The 8,677-nt window shown below is 35.3% G+C and overlaps 1 pseudogene; it reads left to right on the forward strand.

The window, feature by feature from the left end:
* The first annotated feature begins 491 nt into the window (after positions 1-491).
* LOC133199859 (uncharacterized) lies at positions 492-7,556 on the forward strand (annotated as a pseudogene).
* Positions 7,557-8,677: the final 1,121 nt, after the last annotated feature.

Below are 8,677 nucleotides of genomic sequence, written 5' to 3' on the forward strand. Positions count from 1 at the left end.
TAACCCCCCACCCCCAATTTCTCGAGAAAAAAAAATGTGGATCCGCGCATGACCAAGTATGAGAAGGAAAAACTAACATTCTGTTTTCTGGTCAAGGGTACATTTTTGCTACAGATTGTGATTAATTATTCAAGATCATACTTAAATGATTCAGTAAATTTACATTATTTTTACATTATACCCAATGCGAAAAAGCCTGAGTTGTTATCACTTGAAACATTTTTTTCCAGTTTTCCAAGCTTTGATATTTTCACATTCTTGACACATCCTTTAATCTTTTGGCTTGGTTTAGTCACCCAGTCATGAAATATTACAAAATGGTAACAAATTGAAGACATCAAAGTCTGGTGTCGATATTTGAAGCGATGACAGCGTAGTTATCAATCATGTCGGCCTTTTTTTTTTTTTTTGAAAATCGGTGACTCTGGGAACATGCAGTCCCCCTGTTCTCATTCAGCTCTCCTCTTCATTGAGCTATTCATCACAAAACCATGTGGCAAGAAAGTTTTCAGAAGTTTTTAGAGGATAGGTAATGTATTTTATTTCTGATTATTTTTATTTATGTCACAGTCACAGGTGCTTGAGGACTGGACCCCCCCCCCCCCACGATATGAGTTGTTGATTTTAGGGATATATGTAGTTTCATAGAAAATTCCACAGAGCATCTTGGTTTGCAGCCGCAGTTGGCAACCTTGTACTTGTAGATTTATATATATGAAGTGTGTAGAAATTTTAAAGAAATATTTGTTTTTGGTAATTTCTCGAATTGATGGTATGGATTATATCACAAATATGACATTGAAAGATAATTTATGAGGAAAAAAAGTCGAAACGGCCCGGGGGTCTATATCGGGGGTGGGGTTCCTGTCCTCAAGTACCTGTGGTCACAGTGTGCTACATTTCAAAAACATTAAAGGTGTACGCGCAGGCACAGGTATCTAAAGTGTGCATAACCAACCAACCCCCCCAACCCCCTTGAAAAAAAATATAGCAAAGAACATACACTTTCTCAAAAATATATTTCCCCGTCAATCACATACATCCATATTCCATTCTATGCAAACAGATTGTCAATATATGGTATTCCGTATAAATGGCTAATCTCTGAACGTAAGAAAAAATAAGTACAATCTGTTTGCATATGGATATGACTGACAGGGAAATTTGATATTTTTAAGATACATGTATAATACACGCCTACTTTTTTTTAAAATTCAAAATAAAAGGTCCACAGCGGTCCGGTGTAACATAATATAAGGAGTAAATTACTTAAATTGTGCCTAATGTATATATACATTCATTGTTCTCTGTTATTTTTTAATGATGGATTGTATTGCTTGACCCATATGGGTGTATTATGCATTAAAATAAAAAAAAAATTAAGGGGGGGGGGGGGTATCCACATATTCAGGTGCCTGTGCGCGCAGGTAGAGAATATTAATGGCGAAATTTCAATGTATACAATATGTATGATTTAACCTATATTCGATATTGGACAGAAAAACTCTGGTAAAGATATGCCCAAAGGCAAATAATGTTAACAAATTTAAGCCAGTTCATTGAACATCGATTGTTTACCATCCTGGAATCGATCCCAATAGTCCTGCTCCTATTAAAGTCAATATGATTTATATTTTATTGTCAATTCAACTTTATAGTTAATTCTACCAGAGATCAAAGAAATGCCGCGGACACTATTCTCCAATAAATCACGAACGTCATCAAAACTTTATCAGATCAGAAAGCAGTGAAATAGACAACTGATTTTGTTATTTTACATTCATAAATTCATAAAAATTAATCAATATATGTTACAAACAGTTATAAATGATTAAAGGATATTTTTAATCCAACGAAAGCTGAAACCCTCTGCATTTTTGCAATCGATACATAAGTAAACAAACAAATTGACTCTGGTGTTAAATGGAACAGCAAAATCGCGACATGGTGACCTAAGCTTAATTCGTTTCTCTATAGAGAAAACGATCAGCCGTATTTTGGAGCTGTTAGTAGAATAGAAATAAAGTCTTTGTTGTCGTGAATGATGCAGGATAACCTCCGAGGTCGAAAAATGTTGTCTGAAATATAAAAGCCGAGGCGATTGCTCGACCTTACAGCAACAAAAAGAGGGGGCAACCAGCATCTAGAGGAAAATTTACTATAGCAAAATATTATACTCAGAAAAAGAGCCCCCCCCCCCCCGCGTTCTATAGGCCTGTAAATTGGAGGTTTGGTGGGGTAGACAGGGACTGCATATTTTACATAGATAAAATACATCAGTTTCATCACCAAATAATCATCTATGTCATTTTCCTGCCTTTGTCAAAAGGAATTTAAATTTAATATCCGTTACAAGCAACATTTCAGAGAACAAAGACGATTTTGTTTACGAAAGTAGCTAAGTTGTAAAAATACGGTAAAAACTTTGAGATCAGGTTCATAAATTACTCTCTCGCATTGTCGCATACAGAGGAACAAACTACAATTTTACTGGTCCATAACTTATCAAAATTAATAATTCATGATCCGATCACAAGAATTACTATCATATAAAACAAAAAATCTGATTCTCAAATCGAACTGAAGTTTTCCGAAATATTGTATTCATCAATTCAAGTTTTGCCTACAGGTACTTCGGACAAGGAAACAACTCCCTCCTTTTTATTAAAAAAAACGCATTTTGAAAGAAAAAAAATTACATGTATTGATTTAAAAAAACGCATTTTGAAAGAAAAAAATTCATTACATGTTATCAGGTATGTAACCCTTTCGTCTTCTTTCAAAAATACATTTTATCTACGTACTTGTCATTCAAAAATGCAATTTTTGCAAAAAGAAGTGCCTGTTGAAAATGTAACTTTTACGTACAATTCATATGAAGACGACAAGGTTGCATTACTGTTAACGTCAGAAAACATACTAGTATATAAGAAGAAAAAGGATATCGATCCAAGATTTAAAAAAAACAACATAAGAAAGGGTTGTCAGTTTCCATTTTTGCCATGAAAAGGAGGAAAGAATTCGTATTTTCTAGTATTTTGCTTCTATTTTACTTTTCATGTTTTAGATCCGATTCTGAATTATCAAATTCTTTTGAGAAAGAAAGCCTGCCATCGCTTGATGAATTCTCGGCTTATCTAAGCAATGATGATGATCCAATCTCCATTTCCAGTTCCAGTTCCGATATCAAACCTGGAAATCTTGAGTTATCTCAGCCCCCTGAACCAATCGTTATTCCTTCAAGCTCGGACTCTTCTCCAAATTCACCAATGTCACCAGTGTTGGAGACCAGCTCTGACTGTACATCGGATCAAGGGTAATAATACATTAAGCACGATTTAAGTGTAGAGTTCATGTTTGAACACATAAGTCTTTTTACAGGAAAATTTAAAATCAAACCACGTCTCCAAGGGGCTTACAGTGTAGATACAGATTTGAAATTGAAGTTAATATTTTCTGAAAATTTCTATATAATATCATGACTTATATGTTGCTAGAGCATTTCACACGGAAATATATACGTGTTCAGAAACTTCTTTTATCTGGAAAATTATCAAAACTACGAATTTCGGGACGCGTTTGATTGACACAAATCCTTGAAGAAGAATGTTATATCACTGTCATCAAAAGGGTTAGGTATCGGCTGGGAATTTCGTATTGCGATATATTGCGACTTTTTTAACTGTATTGGGATATATATTGCAATATTTTTAATGCCAATTAAAATGCTCTTTTTCTTAATTGTTTAACCTCCATCTATAGACAGAGTGTGTAAAAATATTATAACTACAGTGTTATGAAAAAGTTCTTGTTGATTTCACTACAGTTTTGTAACACAATGCAGCCATACAACAGCAACCTTACCGTTTGGTACTGTTTGGTACGATTGAAAACGTTTCTAACAAATTAAATTTTATATTTTACTTATGAAATCTAAAGCCCAAGCAGTTTGCCGGTATATCGGTACTGGAAAAACGTATCGCAAAACGACATTTTTTGTTAACGAATAGCATTATACCGGAACATCGATATTATTGCGCAGCCCTAGTCATCAAATCAATTTATCTGATTGTCGTTTTTTCACAATTCATTTTGCAATAATTTTTTTTCGTCCCCAGAACCCCTGGAGAGTCTATGCCCAACTTATACTTTACAAAGCGGTTAGAGATTATTCAATTCTTTTTTTTTTAAGTGCAATGTGTCTAGGGTGGGCGTTGTATTTCAGTGCACACCTTTAAACGTTTATTTTGCCCCCGTCAAAGATTCGGGGACCTATAGGTTTTGCTCTGTTTGTCCGCAAAAACTTGCTCATAATTTTTGATTGGTTGGAGATATGGATTTCTTATTTTACTAGTGCATTTCTTGTAACAAGACCTTCCTTTGGGTACCAACATATTTGGCCTCTTGACCTTGACCTTCGAGTTTATTTATTGTAACAAGACTTTTCCATGGGTATAAATATTTTAAACCTTATGACCTTGACCTCAGAGTTTGACCCAATTTTAAGAAAATTTATCCTTAACCACAACTTTCAAACAGTTAGTACTAGGACTTTCATGTTTCACATGTGTATTCCTTGCGACAGAACTTTCCTTTAGATATCAACAATGTTGACCTTTTAACTTTGACCTTCAAGCTTGACTTAATTCTTAAGTCAAGCTCGAAAGCTTGACATTGTAGTTTGACCCACTTTTAAAAAATTTAACATTGGCAATAACTTTTGAATTTTTTGGTGCTTGGTCTTTCATATTTCACGGGTATATTCATTGAGACAAGTCCTTTCTTTGGGTAACAACATTTTTGATCTCTTGACCTTGGACTTTGACGTGCATTTGAGAACCTTTTGTCATAAGCTGCCGTTCGGGGGCATCAGTGTTTCGCAAACACATCTTGTTAAAATAAGCTTTTCATTTCAGGTCTTCTGGATGTCCAACCAAGTCGCCGGAAATAAAGTTCTATGACGACAACGAATACATGCCGATTTTTTCTTCGATTGACAAGAAATTTGGGGTAAAAGAAGCTGTATCAGTAATTTTAAATACAAAGGATCATTTGGCATCAAAAGTACCTTTTAGTTGCAAAGAAACGAAAATATATGTTGTAGACACGAGTAAATTAGAGCATCTCGATGATATACGGTCACATGAACTAGGTGCCATGAAAAATGAGAGAGTTCAAAGAGATTACGTTTCTATTACTGATAATGAGAGAGTAATTAAAGTTTTGAGAAAAAATCCCAGCGTCATGAGACAAGGAATCTACATGCTCAAAAGGTCTTACTACTCCTTAAAAAGCGACGCAAGTTTTAAGAGAAGAATATACGAACTCTTTGACTGGAAAGGAAATCAACATAAAGTAGTCATTTTGCAGTTTGTTTTCCATGGTAATATTCCCCCGCCAAAGCCAAGATCTCATGGAAATGGCAAATCAGGAGGGATCTACGTACGGACAACAAAGTCTACAGTTAAAAAGGTAAATAAGAAGATGAAGGCAAAAGATGCTTTTGAGAACGCATTCGAATCTGTCGGCGGCTTGGAGGCAGAGAGCATGTGTACCATCCCTAGAAATATAAAGCAGATTTACAATATTAAGCACTCAACGTCAAGGCAGGAAAAAGGGTCCAAGGATAAAGACGACTTGTTTTCAATTATACAACACTGCAAATCGGAACAGTCTATGACTAATCCTTTTATAAGGTCCATTCAAGCTGCACCCGAGCCCATGTGCGTCTGTGTTACGGACAGACAGCTATCAGAAATGCAGAAGTTCTTAACTAACCCTGCAGAGACTTCCATATTAGGTATTGACCCTACTTTTAATTTAGGCCAATTTCTTGTAACAGTTGCAACATACAAACATTTACAACTTCGACATCGTCGAACCGGAAATTCCCCTACAATGATTGGTCCCGTCCTCATTCATCAGCAAAAGCTTCCAATGTCATATTCCTATCTGGCAAGCACGTGCACTTCTCTCAGGCCAAGTCTTAGCGAAATTCTTTTTATTGGAACTGACGATGAAAAGGCCATTTTTAACGGTGTGAAAAATTTTTTCCCTCAAAGTCTGAACATTCAGTGTTTTAGGCATATGCGAAATAACATTTCCAGAAAACTCCAAGGACTGGGTGTTTCAGAATCCACCATAGGCGAGTACATCAGGGATATATTTGGTGTAAAACGCGATTCCGAGGTAGAATACGGATTAGTTGATGCCACTTCTGAATCCGAGTTTGACACAGAGTTAAAAAATTATGAAATAATCTGGAATGAAAGAGAAATCGAAGACCGAAAAACAAACGACCCGCTTTTTTACAAATGGTTTCTCAAGGAAAAGGCTGACACATTTAAAAAACACCTTCTGTTACCACTGAGAATATCTGCAGGTCTGGGTTTTGCTGAGTATACCACAAATGCAAACGAATCTGTAAACAAAAAGCTTAAAGAGAAAGTAGACTACAAAAAATCTCAGTTAGGAGAATTTTGTTCTAAACTATTTTCTTTAGTTGACAGTCAGAACAAAGATGTTGAAAAAGCCCTTATTGGAGTTGGACCTTATGAATTAAGACCTGAATATAAACAGTATGAAATATGCCAAACAGACTGGTTCAAATTATCAAGTAACACAAGACAAGCCCACTTGCAAAACTTTCTAAAGGCTCCACTTAAGCCATCACGTCACTCTTTAGACAGCGAGGGTGCCTCTACTTCGGGAACTACAAGGTCCAAAACCAAATCTGGTGGCATGAGTATTGAATTTGAAGATACCGGGTTGTCTGAAAATGTGTACCAAAGGGTATGGGATAAATCTGTGGAAATTTTAGAAAAAGATAGTAATATTGTAAATGCCCCTGGGGACAGTACAGCAATGCTTGTTTTGAGCAAATCAAAAAAATTCCTCACTATGTTGAAATATTTAAAAGTGGAAAAATAGAAAGTCCGTATGATGCATATAAAGCCAAGCAAATGTGTTCTCATGCCGTAGCTGTTGCCGAGAAAAAAGGAACTCTAGATAAATTTTTGTGTTGGTATAAGAAATGCGGAGAACTAAGCATTTCAACGATTTGCAAAGAGAAAATGCCCCCAAAACCTCAAAAGAAACCGGGACATAAAGATAGATCGGCAAAGAGAAAATCCACTTCTCAGTATGAATTTGAAGACGTATTATCTACAAAACGAAGATCGCGCTACAGTCCACTGGAAAGCAATGTGACCGCATCTGACGATTTGGAGAACAATTACTTTCTGAAAATTTTAAAAGGAACAAAAATACGAGTATGCTATGGGTGTTCAAAGGCAATTAGAGTGCCGCCATTTGTACCTGCTCCCCCCTATGATGTAGTAATAGGCAGAAAAGAATACCGCGCTTATACGCATGATGGCATAACCAAACTCACTCTTACACCTCAAAATGTCCATCATCATTTAAAGAAGGCATGCCTCACGATGAAGAATCCCGAATTTAACGAAGACACTCTCATTATTTGTCCTCCTGATGTCGCTATACAGCTACAAGATGTGCATAAGAGTTATCTTAAGTGTTTTAATATTAAATACTAAATAACTCGTTCGAAGTCCCCTTCAAATTTCAAGTTCGGTGGGAAAAACATTTTCTATGATTCAATCGATGTCCATATCCTTCTGCGAAACTTTTTTCTCCCATTAAAATTTCAAAATGCAAAAAGAGGTTATCATTTGAAAAAACAGTACGCTAAAACAAATAATAAATATAAGCTATACTGAATTATAAAAACTGTGCACTTGCTAAATTATGAGACAGGGGAGAGAGTTTATTACTGTGCAAGTCCTGTGTATAATTACATCTGAATAAACCTGGATAATGTAAGTTGTGTTGTTTCATAAACATTTTCAGGTATCTGATATAATTTTAAGATGTGTTTAAATATTTAGATTATTTAGAAGTTCATGTATATTATTACTATATACAGCATCCAGTATATATACTGAATATACATGTTGTTATTTCTCTCTCGATATCAATCGATGGCAAAAAAGGCGGTGATTTTTTTTTTCGGGGGGGGGGGGGGGGGGGGGTTACAAGTCTTGAGAAGTTTAATGATGCAGCTGGGTGTGAAAGCAATTTACTGACAATTTTTTGCTAATTGTTATGAGAGAGCCGAATATTAAAATTCTATACATGTACCAAGAATGGAAAAAAGGAGTCCTTTTTCACAAAATTTCAAAAATTTAAGCGGAGTGTAGCAAGCATTTGACACTACTATTGAGTGGGCACTTCCGTAATTATTACCAGTTTCTAGAAATAAAATTGGACCCCACAAACACACCCGCCACCTCCGGTTCCTTCGGACCTGCGGCCCTTTCATAAAAATCTTCCATTCAGATATTAAAATTTAACGACTAGGTAAATACAGACGATATTTTTTAGGATTATAAAGAATGTATTGCAGTGTAAGAATAATATATGAATTTTACAGTTTAGGATAATTTAGATAGTTCTTAGAGACCTGGAAAAAAATGTCTTACTTGCTTGTATAAGATATTTTGTGAAAAGGTTTATAAATCAATACAAAGGAATATATTTTTTAGATATAGGTGTATGTAATACATGTAAATTGCTGATCTGTAAGGTATAAAGTAATTATAATTTATGAACTGGGTTCAGAATATCTTTTTAAAAAGTCGCAAGTACACGTGAATGA

The sequence above is a fragment of the Saccostrea echinata genome, unplaced genomic scaffold, assembly GCF_033153115.1.
Source record: "Saccostrea echinata isolate AGI-Se365-2 ecotype Australia unplaced genomic scaffold, CSIRO_AGI_Sech_v1 ptg000036l, whole genome shotgun sequence".
Lineage (NCBI taxonomy): Eukaryota > Metazoa > Mollusca > Bivalvia > Ostreida > Ostreidae > Saccostrea > Saccostrea echinata.